The sequence below is a fragment of the Lissotriton vulgaris genome, chromosome 6 (assembly GCF_964263255.1).
Source record: "Lissotriton vulgaris chromosome 6, aLisVul1.2, whole genome shotgun sequence".
NCBI lineage: Eukaryota > Metazoa > Chordata > Amphibia > Caudata > Salamandridae > Lissotriton > Lissotriton vulgaris.
The window spans coordinates 1,378,366,720-1,378,382,808 of NC_141694.1; the positions used below are offsets into that span (position 1 = coordinate 1,378,366,720).

Below are 16,089 nucleotides of genomic sequence, written 5' to 3' on the forward strand. Positions count from 1 at the left end.
AGCAGGTGCTCGAGCACCTGGTTTATTTTATCTATTAGTGCTTACTGATGAAGCTAATTTAGTAACTATTTTAGGATGGCGCTGGCAGCTTGCCGGCGCCATCCTTAAATAGTTACAGCTCAGGATGATGGATGGACAGCTCACTCAAGGGACCCCTGCGCACATCGGTGTGCATAGTAACACACACATGGCAGCTGGAACTAGTTGAAGCTCAAATTCAGTGACTCATTCATCAGACCAAAAACAATCGTGAGCATCGTCGAGGCTGGGCAGGTGTGCCTTCTTCCCAAATCTACCATAGAAAATCAGCTGTGATGCTGGATAGAGGCCTTTGTATCCTTGACTTTCACGAGCGCAATCCTCGTGCTGTTCCTGTGACCAGGAGCTTCTTTCTCTTCATCTGCTGCTCTGATCGGTCTCTGACTATTTATACACACAAGAGGCACTTGAACTCGCACAGAAGACCCCCCCATTAAAAAAATCTGCAAAATCCGTGAATCAGCAAATTCGCGGATTTTGCGGATCAGCGAATCCGCAAATTCGCGGATCGTGGATCTGCGAAATCCACCCATGCTTAGTCAGGTGTTGTCCCAGGCGGAGATGCAGGATGAGGACCTCGGTCTTGTCTGAGTTGAGCTTCAAGCAGCTGTCTTTCATCCAGGCTGCCATATTCTTCATTCCTTCCTGGAAGCAGAGTCTGGTGTCTTTGGGATACTTTGTGAGTGAGAGAATGAGCTGGGTGTCGTCGGTGTAGGATACAATGCTGAGCCTATGCTGTCTGACGATGGAGGAGAGGGGGGCCATGTGGACGATGAAGAGCGTGGGGCTGAGAGAACAGCCTTGGTGAACTCCACAGCTAATATCGTTGGGTTCGGAGAGGAAGGGAGGGAGTCTGATCCTCTGAGTTCTGCCGGAGACAAAGGATCGGATCCAGTTGAGGGCAGTTCCTTGTATCCCTGTGTCATGAAGTCTGGTTGCAATGGTGCGATTAGAGACAGTGTCAAAGGCTGCAGAGAGGTCGAGGAGAATGAGGGCTGCAGTGTGTCCTTGGTCGAGGAGCAAGCGGATGTCGTCGGTGGCGGCGAGGAGAGTGGTCTTGGTGCTGTGGTTGCTGTGGAATCCAGACTGGGAGGCATCTAGGATGGAGTTATCTCCGATGAAGGTGGTCAGCTGAGCCTTCACGAGTCGCTCAGTGACTTTTGCCGCGAAAGGGAGGAGAGAGATGGGCCAGTAGTTTTTCAGGTCCGTTCGGTCGGCCATGGGTTTCTTAAGGAGGGGTTTAACCTCTGCCCGTTTCCAGTCATTTGGAAAGATGCCGGACATGAGGGAGGCATTAATGGTCCGTCCCAGTTTGGGTGGGATGGAGGCAGTGGCACTGTGGAATATGTGCGTGAGCAGGGGTTCATTGGGGCTCCTGAGTTGGTTTTCTTCAGGGTGGTTGTGGTGAGTTCGACGATAGCGGGACTCCAGGTCACTATGGTTGGCCTATCGGCAGCGTTGGGGGGGTTGTTGTCAGGCGTAGGTTCATCCATTCTTTTGGACTTGCCCCAGGTGGCTGTGCTGATGACACACAAATTGTTGTGTCCATCTCGAATGATATTGGTGAGCCAGCATACTGCTTTCACAACTGCATGGGTGCAGTCATAGAATGGATGAACAATGATGCTCTTATGCTAAATTCAGACAAACCTGAGGGCCTTTTGTTCGGCAAGGACACAACTTTTGGGACCAATCCTGGAGGCCTCATATGCTTGTCCCTCTGCCTATCCCAGCTTCGTCGGTCAGGAATCTAGGAATTATCTTTGACCCCAGTCTTTCTTTTAATGCGCAAATCAATAAGTGTACTTCCTCTTCCTATTTTCTGCTGCGCATTTTAAAGAAAGTTCTCCCTTTTATTCTGTACTAAATGCAGAAATCTGTGATCCCTGCTTTAGTCCTATCTAGGTTGGACTATTTCAATGCCCTATAATTGGGCAGTCACCCTTGCTCTTTCAAAAAACCTCAAGGCCTACAATATGCAGTATCACGGCTGTTGAAGAAAATTTCTACATTCAAGCCAGTCTTGGAGACCCTAGTTGAACTCCAATGGCTCCCTGTGAGAGAAAGAGTGATGTTCAAAGCCTTATGAATGGCACATATAACTCTATATGTCAATGGTCCAACCTATTTGAAAGCTCTTCTTGTACTCCCCCAGAGAAACCCTTCGCTTGGCAAACTCTAGTAAAATCAGTGTCTTTAAAATCAGAAGGGAATGCTAGGGTGGAAGGAGCCTTATCCACATCACATATCGCCTGTGGAATAATTTACCCTACCAGCTTAGAGCTCAGTCTAACCTGTCCAGTTTCAGAAAATATCTGAAAACCTGGCTGTTCTCCCATGCAGTTTGATTCAGATATAGGCCCTTCCTGGAGGTATATGTTTGGGTCTCTGTCTGTACAGACCTTCATGTAACAGACATGGAAAAATGGAGGAACGGTTGCTCTTAGAAATTATTTTCTGTCTCTGTAAGACTAATTGACCCTCAAAACCTATGTTTTGACAGTAAAGTGAAGTATATAGGTCTCATGGTTCCTGAAATATTACATCATCACTGCAACATATCTGCCATTTTATAAATGTTGTCCAGAAAAATTTTGCCTGGATTATCAATGGTTACCCAAGCTAAATTACTTCTCGAATGATACAAAAACACAAATCAAAAATGAAAATCTCTAGACAACAATTTGCTTTACAGAGGTATATCAAGGGGCCAGGACTAGTCCATTCAATGTCCACACCCTGCGCATCTTTCCATCATCTTCTGCTCCTGAAGACATGCATGTTTGTAAGTGTTGAACTTGGCCCTTTTGGCAGGTTCATCCTGAAACTTTTTGCATTTGCCTAGCCTGTTTCTGTAACCTGGTGTTGGTGATTTTAGGCCTCTGCGCACTTTTCCCTGTGGTCCAGTGTAAAATGCGTGCTCTCTCTGTGTAGGTGTGGTGAGAGTGGCCTGCTTTCCCATAGGAATGCATGGGGAATATGTGTGACCATGGTAGGTCCTGATGTGTGGGGAGTGCAGGGTCGACTTTGGTATGTGCGAACTCGTGTGATTAAATGCTGCGCGATGATGTGCGCAGATTCATTGTATCTAGTGGAGTAGTGCCACTTCTAGAAGTTGGCATTGTCTGTGCAGTAAATGTGAATTGACTGTCTGGCTTGTGATTGGCTGGGGCTGGCTTTTGTGCCTGGCTCCAGGAGTCAGGATGGGTCTGCCCCGGTGGTGAATGGAGATATGTGCATGTTGATGGAAGGGAGGAGTGCACCTGGGACCTGAATAGGGCTGTGCCTTCCCTACACATTGCTGGCTCCACCCCCTGTGGCGTGTCTGATGTCCCTGACCCATCCTGTGAATAGGCAGAGGGGCTGAGCAAAACTAAGTGCTTAAGAACCAGTTGCATCTGGTTCGCCCCTTGCATGCACCTTTGGAGACAAAGGATTTCAGTTTATAAAAAGTGTTTTTGTTTTCTAACTTGAAACTACCAGGGGCGTGCTGCTGCTGGGACCCAAGGGAAGGCTTGCCTCCCTGGGCCCTGCCCAGCCCCTGGATGCCCCGGAGGACTTCTTTGGGACCCTCCTGCCCTCTTCACCTAGGAGGACCTTGTTGCTGGGGCCCTGTTTTCTTAAGGGGCCATATCGGGGGCGTTTGGGGTTGTTGGGCCTCCCAGAGCCTCAGGAGCGCTTTATTTTCCTTTATGGGAATAGTGCTGTTGTTTTCCCAGAGGGAAGCGCTCCTGCCCTTTTTATTTCCAGCGCGGGTGCCCACCCCGTTTATTGTGATATTTTATTGGCAGGAGCCTACCCTGCATTATGCCCCCATTTATATTTCTAATTACGGGTGCCCACCCCGTTTTATATTGCAACTCGAGGGTGCCTACCCCTCGTTTCTGCCTCAAATTCACAGCCGCAGACCGAGTGCACGAGAAGACCTCCGGGCCACTGCCCGACGCGACCCAGAAGTCAGGCAGCGTGGTGCCTGATGGCGGGCGGGACTTCCGGGTTACTAGAGGAAGCCCCGCGCCCGCCCGTGCTGCGGAGAGAGAAGCCGTGCCGCAGTGGAATCTCCCGGGTAGAGAAAGAAGGAGTACTGCGGCTCTGCAGTGCATCCATGAGCGGAGGGAGCCCTGCAACATCGAGGAGTTGTCCTCAGAAGAAGCGCGATGCAGCAGGACCCGACAAGGCTCCCCAGAGCGAGAGAGCCCCGCCCGCTGCTGCAGCGCCAAGAGAAGCCCTGTCGCCGACATGAGGAGGAGTTCCCCCGCAGGAAGCCCTGTGAGTGAGAAAGTGCTTGGGGGGGGGAGGGGCTCTGGGCGGCAGAAGTGGTGGTGCTAGTTTGAGGCCCTGTATGTTGGTGGCATTCAGAGCGGCTGGCAGCGGGCCGCTCCAACGGTTTGAACAGTGGCAGGGGCGCATTTAGGGCTGCCCCGGATGGCAGTGGGCCGCCCCAACATTTTACTAGTCATTTCACAGAGCCCCTTGTGGCTCCAACGTCTGGCCATACTTGTTTACTTGGGCCCAGAGGGGCCCACGCTTGTTATTTGAGGAACAAGTGTGCTCCATGGCACCTGATTATTGTTAGAGCCCTGTGGCTCCCACATCGGCGCAATTTGTTTGAAGGGCAGTTCTCATGCCTGAATGGGCTCCTGAATGTTGCAATTCCTGGGGCACAGTTGGTTTTAGAGCCAGATGGCTCCAACGCCCCTAAGCTGTTTCAGAGCCTAGAGGGCTGCAATGTGCACATTATTTGTTCTAGAGCCTAGAGGGCTCCGACGTTTGGGCGCAGATTTATTCCCAAGGGCCAGTGAGAGCCCATGCCGCAGTTTGCTGATTTACAGTTGCCCAGCAAGTAGTGGGCAGCTGCAACGTTTAAGTTTGCGCAGATGGCGCACCACTGACTTTCGCTGCCTTAGCAGGGCGCCCTGACATTCTGGACACAGGGCATTTGAGCCCCTTCATGGATGGCCAGTTGGCCAGAGGGGCTGGTATATGGTTAGGGCGCAAGGCCCTAATGTGATTTATGTGCTAAAGTGATGTGGTGCTAAGAAATGTATTGTGTATAGTATATTTTGCGCACCTTGTATCTGATACCTCTAAACTGTGGTTTATGATTATGAGGGTATTTTGCATTTCTTGTGGTTATGCCAGTGAGATGAGGTTTCACTCTGTGATTTACGCCCCTAATGTGAGTTATACTTAGGAGGAAGGGTCTAATATGTTTAGACTAGTGAAAGATTGCATAATGTGTTTATGCTGGTGAGGTTGGCGCAGGATATCATTTGCGCCTGATGTGACTGTGCGTAAAGTAAAGTTATGTTACAGGTACAGTGATTACCAGCGGTTACTGGTTGTAGGTTTATGATCTATTTTTACTTGTACCAATTTCTGCTAAGTGTTGATTCTGACAGTGGCCCACGTGGCCCTGTCCTGGTGTAAATAATCCCCTGTAAATACTGCCCAGTGCCAGTTGGCACAGTGTATCTGTGTGATTATGATCTAATGTGTTTATGGTAATACAAAGGCTATTTTTATATATAACCTTGTGTGGAGTTCCTTTTTGTGGTGTGCCTAGTGTGTTGCTGCTGTGTGTGTGTGTGTTGCGCAAATGCTTTACACATTGCCTCCCGGATAAGCCTGACTGCTCGTGCCAAGCTACCAAGGGGGTGAGCAGGGGTTATCTTGACATGTAACTCCCTTGCCCTGACTAGAGTGGTGGTTTCTGCCTGGCTTTGGCGCAAGCCTTAGCCAACCAGAAATCCCAGTTCTAGCAGTGAGCCTCAGAGTAGTATGCTTCATGGGACCAGCGCATAAGTGTATTCGCATTCTATGCTACAGCTGTTCATCAATGGACGATTAAGGTGGATCTTTTGTGGACCAGAAATTGGAGGTGACATGTGTTATAAGGAACAAGTCACAGGGTCTGGAGTGATAATTGGAAATTGGTAGTGAGTGGGGGTAGGAGTATAGTGCAGGACTGTGAGTAAAATACAGTGAGATTTTATGGATTTGTGAAAAGGTACTAAAGGCTCTTGGGTCATGTGTTGTTTAAACTGAAAAGCTAATAGTACTATATACCTTTTCATTAAGACAACAATGAGAGCAGATACATAATGAATTGTCTGCCTCCCCATAATATTGCATAATAAATAAGTAATGCAATGGATTATTGTTGCTGCTAGTGCCTGGAGCGTGTAGCTTAAATGAAATCAAATAAAATACATTTTGACACGTGGTCATACCCGTTCTGGCGGACACCTTTCTTAACGATGTTCCACTCCAAACGTTTGCTACCATGCTGGGAGAGTCTGCATCACTTCCTGACTCTGCAATAATGCACCTTTTGAGATTACTCTGGAGATTATTTTTAACTATCGCTTATCACCCTGAGTCTGCTATACTGAGAGGAGTAATTGCCACGCCTTCAAATTCACAACATTACAAGGCATCATTGCTCCATCTTCAAACCTGCATTTTCTTCAGCGGCACACATTACACATCAATATGTTTATGGGAGCCCAAACCCTGGTCTGCCAATGAACCCTGCTGTAGCTAAGCTGTGTGATTCATGACTCACCTAATGAGGGAACATTAACCAGAAATGTAGCAGTGTAGGGACTAGCACCCAAAGTAGGGGCCTTTGGGATGAGAGCCTTGTGCTAAAGAGGAAGCCATGACTCATAATCCTACGTGAAGATAAAACCAATGCATTTCTCAGACTCAAGACCCACTGTTTCTTCTAAGAAGCAAGGTTATTCTACATACAGCTGGCATAGGAACATACGACCGGATTTAGGGTTTAGTGGAGAGGTACCTCATCACAAATGTGGCAGGTATCCCGTCCATCTTACTGCAAGGGCCATAGGATATAATGTACTTGCAATAGAGCAAAAGGGATATCTGTCAAGTTTGTGACTGTAACTGGTTTGTTAAACTCTAAATCAGACACTTGCAAAGGATTATGTAAAGATATAGGCGATGGGACCCAATCAGTATCCTCTCTGAATGTGTTAACCATGTAAATGAGCTTTCATGTGCATATTAGCTTGTAACTCTTTGAAAGGAAACAAAAAGACAGGAAAGAGGAGAGAAAATAGCTAGAAAAATAAAAGAGAATATTAGGTAATAGGCACAGAAAGAAGTGGTGGACAAGAGAACAGAAACAATAAAGTGAAAGAAAAAGAGAATGGAGGGAAATAACAAGTCATACTTAAGGAGCCATTAGGATGGTGGGCGGACTTTCGTCTGCCCGCAACCCTAGCGGTGCTGCTACCGACCACCAGTGGTGTGGCGGTCTGGCACCGGCGATTAGGATGCCACCGCCATGGTGGCGGAGGCATTCTCCATTCCCAGCATTTTGGCGGGCCTTGCTCACAGCAGCGCCTGCCACAATGCTGGGAATGCACTCCGTGCATTGTCATGCAAAAGGTGACAGGCACCGCGAGGTGCCTGCTACCATGTCCATGACAATGCAGGGGGGTACCATAGGTACCCCCCATGTGTACCCCCCCAGATTCCCTGGGGGCCCGCTACGGGCCCCCATTGTAAAACACCACTGCCTTTCCATGGCATGCATCCTGATATGGATGGCGGTGTCTAACAGACACCACCACCATATTGAAAGCTTTTCCGCCCGGTCAACTCATTGACTGGGCAGAAAACCGGCAGACTGTCCTTCCTTCTGCCGGCGTCCCCCCGCCATAGTAATATGGCGGGGGAAATGGCATGCGGGCAGGAGAGAATGTCAGGCAGATCGCCACCGCCATGTGGGCGGTGGCGATCTGGCCGACATTATAATTGGCCCCTTAGTTTGGAGATTAATGAAGGTATGTGACAAAAAATTATACACTCCTTTGCAATTTTTACCCCTGACCTAGTTCTCATCAGAATTATTTTATATTTTATTTACCTTCACTATTTGGACCTCATGATAAGAATTAAGCGTTAAACTAAAAATTGCACAATCCTGCACATTTCTGGAAACCAAGAAACTTGTCAAATAAGCTTTAGACCTCCTTGCCTAAAGCCACAAAAAACAAACAAGATAACTTTGATTTAGAAGCCAAATCTTTTTCTCATCATGACCATAGGCTTTGTGCTTCTTACCTGAACCTATAAGAAGGACATGATAATTTTACTAAAACATTAACCCTATAAACACATTGTTGCAATAGTCTGATTCACATTGCATCAATTACAGAATGCTCTAGTCTAAAACAAAACCTTCAAATGAAAATTTACAGCTAGACAGGCATATCTCAGTTCTTAAATTAGATCGATCATTAAATAAATATTGCAGAAACTGAAATATGCAACAATTGAAAACAAATACACTTGTGAAATCTTAAACCTTTTATGGGATTATACATTTTTCAGATTTTAAACTGACATATTAACGTGAGAGGACTTTTGGAAAAAGCAACGCTAGAAAAAATATCACTTGTGCACTAGCCACCAGCAATTTGGACTGTAGGAACACCCTCTAAGACCGGATAACCAAGCAACTCAATAGAAGATTACAAGCCACCGAAAGCATGGCAGCCAGTCTCATGCTCAACTTCCCACACAGAACTCACATCACACCACATCTCAAGGAGTTTCACTGGCTCCCGACACCGAAATGCTCATTTCAAACTCCGCACACGCATATTCAAAACACAACACAACTTAGGTCCAATCTACGTGAAAAGTCGCATCTCCTTCCACCAACCACCCAGACACCTACTCTCACACATCCCAGCTTACACAGAACCAGGTCAAGGAAATTGGTTTTTTCTTACATCACTCCTAAAGCATGGAACGACTTCCCACTTCACACCAGACTCTCCACCTCTCTTCTTGAATTCCACAAGGAGCTGAAAACCTGGCTTTTCTATTACGGAGCATACTATAGGCAGGGCTAGGCACACACACCTACTCTGTGCCAATATTCCCTTGCAGGTAATAGTGCGGTTTACAAATACAAATAATGTATCACAGCTTAAGTTCAATTTATTTATTGAGCTTGTTTCTGGGCCTTATATTTTATCAGACTTGTTGAGTTTGTGCGAGTTCATGGATTGATGAAAGGGAGTTTTTCTCCCCATTTCTCCTATTTTGGTCAAGAAGGCTACAAAATCTGTTATTTAACACCTCTCAAGATCAACAGGCCTCAATCTCTGAATGCCAGAGCTACTAAGATATTAAATGAAAACAAAATGACTGTTCCTGTCTAGCAAGTCAAGTTAAACTGATGTTGTGATTTATTAATAGGATTCTTTTCTATTGTGATTGAGGTGTCTCCTATTCTAGAGAAGATTTGAACATGCAATTCTTCTGCTGCTTTGATAAGGCACATTTTGTTCTTAATATTTAGTGCATAATGTAAGACCCTTTGATTTTTTATGTGGTACAGGGTTATATTTATCTCTCCTTTATGGCAGATAGAACTGACAGGGGCACTTCTGGGCCTCCTGGTAATGTCCTAGGAGCCAAGACCTCAGACTTACCCAGTTCAAGAGCCTTCTTGTATTCAGAACTCAGGTAACTTTAGCTAGGAATTATCCCCTCTCTCAGTTTCAGGTCCAGTGGGCCCCCTCAGGACCACCAGAACCCTTTGTGTTAATAAGAAAGCTAAGCCCTTGGTAAGATGTCAACAAACTTAGTATGATCATGCTGCTGAAAGCCAAAAAAAGCCATGTAATCTCTCCCGCTGCTCTTGCTATAGCACAAACGTGGTATCTCTTTTCTAGAGATATGGCCTAAGAACAAAATTATTACTACCCCATGGCTGATGACGTCTTTGTTTCAGGCCTGTGAAGTGTGCAGTTTTATCATGGACCTGAAACCTTTCTGAAAATGTTTTTCTCTGCCTGCACTTGAGATCATGTGAATGTTTGTGAGCTTTCCATCCAAGTTCTTACAGCCTGATTCATGAAGCTGAAATGGGCTCGCAAAGGGCCAGATTCTCAGAATCTGGCCCTTTGCGAGCTCTATTTTTGCATTTGGGATTCATCATCCCAAATGCAAAAATCGGTAATAGCGATTTCGCTATTTTGCGATGATTTACATTTAAGGAATTTCTATTTGAGATTACTTAAATGCAATTCATCATCCGTTTTAAAATTGCGAATTCGCAATTTCGGCCCGCTATTTACCGCAAGGTCAAACCTCGTGGTAAATAGCGAAATCTTAGAAAAATGCTTTTAAAAGCATTTTTCTAAGTTGCATGTTGCACACACACATGTCCTTTGGACATGTGTGTGCACAACACCTGTTCGTATTTACTTTTAAGGGGTGCTACAGGGTGTCCTTTGGACACCCCTGGCACCCTTTAAATCGCAATCTTATTTGCGATTAGCAAATTGCTAATCGCAAATAAGGAATACTCCCCATTCATTCCTATGGGCCTTTTGGCCCATAGGAATGAAAGGGGAGTTATTCCTTATTTGCGAATAGCAATTTGCTAATCGCAAATAAGGAATATGTAGGAATCGCTTTTGTTTTTGCGATTCCTACATGAATGCCGTTTTGCGAGTCTGAAATAGCGATTCCTTATGATTCGCTATTTCAAACTCGCAAAACGGCACTATGATGAATCAGGCTGTAACTCTTCTATCTGTGAACAACACTAATGAAAAGCCACTTAGAATATGTAAAGCAACAGAATAACATGTTTTCAACCATCTAGGAATTTGAACACAATTAAAGAACTTTCAATGATAGCTTGCTCTTTACAACATTTACATAGCAGCATTACCTCAGATTGGGAAAGTCAGGCCTGCAGTATGATTTCTAACTATTAGGTATTTGTCCCTATTTTATAAGCTTTCCAAAATTATCCATTTAAATAGTTAGATTTTGGGGCATGTCCAAGATGGTGGTGTGAGAGGACATGTCTGCTCCATCCCTGCCAAGCTAAAAGCACCTGAAATAGCTTCCCTACCCGGGTCCCACTGAGCTAATATGGGGCTTGGCTGCTCCGGAGGGCAGGCAGTGCAGGTAGTGAGGCCGGAAGGGGCGCAGAGGCCGAGTTACAGTGCATCTTGTGGGAAGCGGCGCTGGGGCCTACCTAATGGCCTATGAGCGCAATGGCTACAGCTACAGCGGCCTCCCGGTTAGCTCTGCCGGGGCGTGTCCTGCGGTGGTGCCTCAGCGATGTCAAAAACCAGCATCCTCCAGCTGCCCATACACCGGCGGTGAGGTGAGGGAAGAAGTGAGCCGGGGTTGTGCCCCAGGACTGTAGGATCACCAGCAGCAGCTGACCCAGGGGCTGCACCTACGGGAAAATGTTCGGAGGAGGCACAGCAGACTGTGGGGGCATCGGGGATGCTGGCCTAGCCAGGGGTGAGTGAATGAACCTCCCGCTGCTGCCTCAGGGTGAGTGTGCGAACCTCCCACTGCTGTCCCAGATCCCCGCTGCCCTGTGGTGATGGTGGCTGAGACTCCGGTGCCTCTAGTGATATGTGGTGGAGGAGCCTGCCATGGAGCTACTTGCTCGGCCACCTGCGGGGTGTGGGTGGTCAGGCCGGGTCTGCCGTTCTTCTGCACAGCGGTTGTGGGTCAGAGCCTACCCAAGAGGCCCAGGGGGTCCTCTGTCCCCCCAGTGCCTGGGCTCTCCCATCCTTTGTTCACCGGCTGGCTGCACGTGACCCCGAGCATGTGCCAGAGATCCCACCTGGACCTTGGTGAGGTCCATACAATCTAACGAGTTCCTCCCGGTGACTCCCCAGTGCTCCAAGGGCCCACAGGGAAAAACACCTGCATTGGGTCCCGTCCTGGATTGCGGCCTCAAAAGGGACCCCTGGAAAAGGTCCACTTTACCCTCCCTTGGCAACTGCCCTAGCGGGCTCTTGGCGCACACCTAGTAATTACTGCCACCTGGCGGGGGACCTGTGAAGCCCTCCTGACTCATCGCATGCTGTCATGCCGAATCAGAAGACACCTTTTCCTAAGCCGGCATCCTGCCTTGATAGGCCTGCAGTGTTCACCGGGCCTCTAGACATACAGGGGGATTGTTTCCCTCAACAGCCTCTCTCAGCGCACTCCTCCATTTGCTACTCACCTCACTGCGTCAGCACACAGCTATGGCGACCGCCAAGGCCAAGAAAGACCGGTCAGTTAAGGACATGCTGCTGAAAGGTCAGTCGGACGCCCCTGTGGAGGGGCCTAAGTTGCCTGGAGGGGTGGAAGCAGGAGAAAGTGGGGTAACCCACAACTTTCTAGAAGCTCTTTTTGCCTGCCCTCGTGAAGACCTCCAGTCCATTAAAACCTGGCACCGGAGATCAGAGAAACGCGCCAGGACATTGCTGAGGTGGGGGAGAGAGTGGCGGCGCTGGAGGAGGGCTCACTGATTAGGAACGTGGAAATGGAGCCCCTACAACAGGAGATCATCCGCCCACAGGACCAGCAGCTCGATCTACAGGCCCACGTCAAGGACATGGAAAACAGGTCTTGTAGAAATAATATCCGCATTAGGGGGACCCGACAGGCGACGAGGGTACAGATCTGGAGGGCTACGTGCAGGAGATGTTTGGTACTGTCCTGGGGGAAAACTCCTCTGGGTCCATCAAGTTGGGCAGATGTCACAGAGTTGGCCCGCCCAGGGCCCTGCTCTGTCCACCTACAGACATCCTGGTCTGCGTCCACAGGTTCACATAAAATGGGGCGATCTTTAGGGCATCCCGGGTGGTCCAGAAGCTTCAATTCCATGGGCACTCCCTCCAACCATTCCAGGACTTAGCAGCTTCGACACTATTAAAGAGAAAGGATTTTCACCCGATTATGGGCCATCTGCACTCTCAGGGAATTTCCTACTCCTGTAGCTGCGCTCTGTCTCCGAGGTCTACAAGATCCTCAGGATTGCACCTCCGGATTCTCCTCCCAGCGACCATCAAGGGAGGAGAAGTCTCTCAAAGAGGAGGCCCGCTGTCTTTAGTCTGGGAAGCTCTTAAGTTAGTCACCATAGGAGCTCTTATAGCGCAATCAGTACACAAAAACTGGGGGAATTGGGGAAACTTGTGCGGGAGCTTGAATCCATACACAAGATGACAGGTGCCCCCCGAGTTTGGCGCAAACTAGAGCAGGCTTGACCTCGACAGAGCAGAATATGCCATGCTTCGCCTCAAACACAAATTCCACGTGCGCACTAACAGAGGGGGTCGGATGACAGCACATTGCCTTCGTAGCACCGAACATCCCATTACAGTCAAAGCTATTGAAACACGGATAGCACAATGCCACAGGTATAGCGGCAGAATTTCTGGCATTCTATACAAATTTATATACAAAACAATCACTCTGTGTCCCCTGATCCACTTCCCTATCTCTGAGCTGCTGCGGTCACTCCATTACCCTCGCAGGAATCAGACACGCTCGACCAACCGATTAAAATTTAGGAGGTGATTGCGGCAATTGCCAGATTAAAGTCTCTGAAAGCCCCGGGCCTGGACATTTTCGGTGCAACTTTTTACAAGACCTTCTGCGTGGAGCTTGCCCTCCTCTGGACCTGCCTCTTCCATTATTTTGCAGAGACCAGATCACTTACCGATTCCATGCTGCAGGCGTCCATCTCGGTGATCCCGAAACAGGGGAATGATCCGAGCTGTGTAGCTACTACCGCCCGATTTCCCTGCTCAACATTGACGCAAAACTATTTACCGGTATTCTGGCACATCGCCTTAACCCATTGATGCTGGGCCTGATCGATCCCAATCAAGCAGGGTTTATCCCCTCACGTCAATGCTTGTGTCAGCTCATAGACAAAGGTTAATTGGTACCAGGAAGAGGCTCACCTGCTGCTGTTAGACACGGAGAAGGCGTTCAATAGGGTTCACTGGCCATATCTGTTTGCAACCCTTAAGCATTTTGGGTTGTGAGATCTGTTCCTGTACTGGATGTGGAGCATACATAACACACCCAGGGTGTCAGTTTGGGTGAACGGGGTGAACTTGGAGGGACTGTGTGTGGAGCAATGCACTCAACAGTGCTGCCCGGTCTCCCCACTTCTGTTCACCCTATACATGGAACCCCTGGCCCAGAGGTTATGGAATGAACCCAGGGCGGTGGGCATTAAGTTCGGTGCAGCCCAACATCTTATCAGACTTTGTGCAGACAACATTATTTTCTTCCTAAAACGGTCCAGACTAATTTCTCCAACCTCGGAGCCACGATTCATAAAGACTTTGAACGGTGGAGACAGCTGTCATTGTCTTGGATGGGCAGGATTGCCACAGTTAAAATGAACATACTCTTGAGGGCTCTATATATTTTCCAAGCGCTCCCACTCTCCTCCCTTCCTGGAGAACTAAGGCAGCTCCAGCAGTACATAGATCGCTTCATCTGTGGAGGGGGGGGGGGGGGGGCAAAACCCCAACTGCAGAAACAACTTCTGCAGCGCCCAAAACTCGAGGGTGGTCTTCCGGTCCCCAATGTCCTATGGTACTTCCAAGCTGCTCAACTTAGATTCCTGTTGGAATGGGACTGTCCTTTGACGAAAAAACTCTGGGTCTTCATGAACCCAACCGTGGTGGGGGCACATATTTGGAGGGGGGTAGAGAGGCGTACAAAGAAGTGGCATAGAATGGTATCTTTGGTATGGGGGCATCTTTGATCCATAGCAGCATATGTATGTGAGGAGCACCTCTTGCTTGATACTCCTTTCTACAAAAGAAATCCAGAACCTCTCCAAGAGGAGGATTTTTTTTTGTTTGTGATAAAAGACATCATAGCTTCAAATCTATGATTGAAATAACTGCATACATTAACTGGATCAAAAGAGCACAGTTCTCCAGGTGTCTTGTATTCTATATTTTCTATGTTTGCATTTGCCTCTCGAAGAAATTGAAGTAAATCTTCCCAAACAACTCAGCACAGCTTAGAGTAAGGAACCATGTAGGAGTTCCTAACTTTCTTCGCATACATTTCAATTCCCCATGACAACGGTACCAATACTCATTAGTACCACGCTGACATGCCATGAGATTAATTAGCTGAGAATCCAAAACAGTATCTTTCTGTTGGACTTTATCCATAAAGTCCAGAAAAGTCACTCTCAGAAGATGAAACAAATATGGAATATATTGGCGAAACCTTGGATCTTCTGCATATAGGGCCAGATGTAGGTCGCCAATTACCGGTCGGTAACGGCCGATTTCAGCCGTTACCGCCCGGTAATTGTTTTTTGAGATGTAGGGGCCATCATTTTACAGAATCGGTAAATTTACCGAATCGGTAAATTTACTGATTCTGTAAAATACCAAATCGGTAATTTTACCGATTCGGTAAATCCCAGATGTAGGTAGCACTGTTTACAGTGCTACAGGCCTTCAGAATTCGGTATTTTACCACCAAATACAAATGGGTGGTAAAATACCGAATTTAGGTGTACATGCACATCTGTGCATGTACACCTGTGCCATGTGACACACAGACATGCCCTTAGAACATGTATGTGTGCCACATGTCACACAAGCCTGTACTTGGGGTGCTAGAGGGTGTCAAAGTGACACCCCCTGCACCCTTGCAGGATTCAGTATTTGCCGATTCGGTAAATACCGAATCGGTATTTCCCATTGATTCCTATGGGCTTCAAGACTCATAGGAATCAATGGGCAATACCGATTCGGTATTTACCGAATCGGTAAATACCGAATCATACAGATTTGGTAATTCTAAAATAAGAATTACCTACATCTGCCCCCTTCCTATTTACCTACTCTTAAATACCGAATCGGTATGATTCGGTATTTAAGAGTCGGTAAAGCAGAATTACCTACATCTGGCCCATAATCTTGATGTCCGGTATTCAGATGCAGGAATCTGCACAGGTCGTTCATCATATTGTCCACCTTTGCCTGTTGGAAATAACTGAGGGAAACAACGAGCTTTCAAGCTTTCTTCCCATACACTATTGGGACTTCTTTTCATTTCTTTCATTTGGAATAGCTCAATAGTATTCCCCATCACTTCTTTTGAGTGAAGTGGATGCACACTATAATGTTCATAAATTTCTTCAGTTCTGGACACCTCCACTTTTTCAATTTGTCCAGTTGACAAATCACTGTCCTCTTCTACAGTTGT

General features: G+C 47.5%; 1 pseudogene; it reads left to right on the plus strand.

Moving 5' to 3' along the window:
• LOC147708893 (uncharacterized) overlaps positions 1 to 16,089 on the plus strand; it is an 81,255-nt pseudogene that overhangs the window by 57,510 nt on the left and 7,656 nt on the right.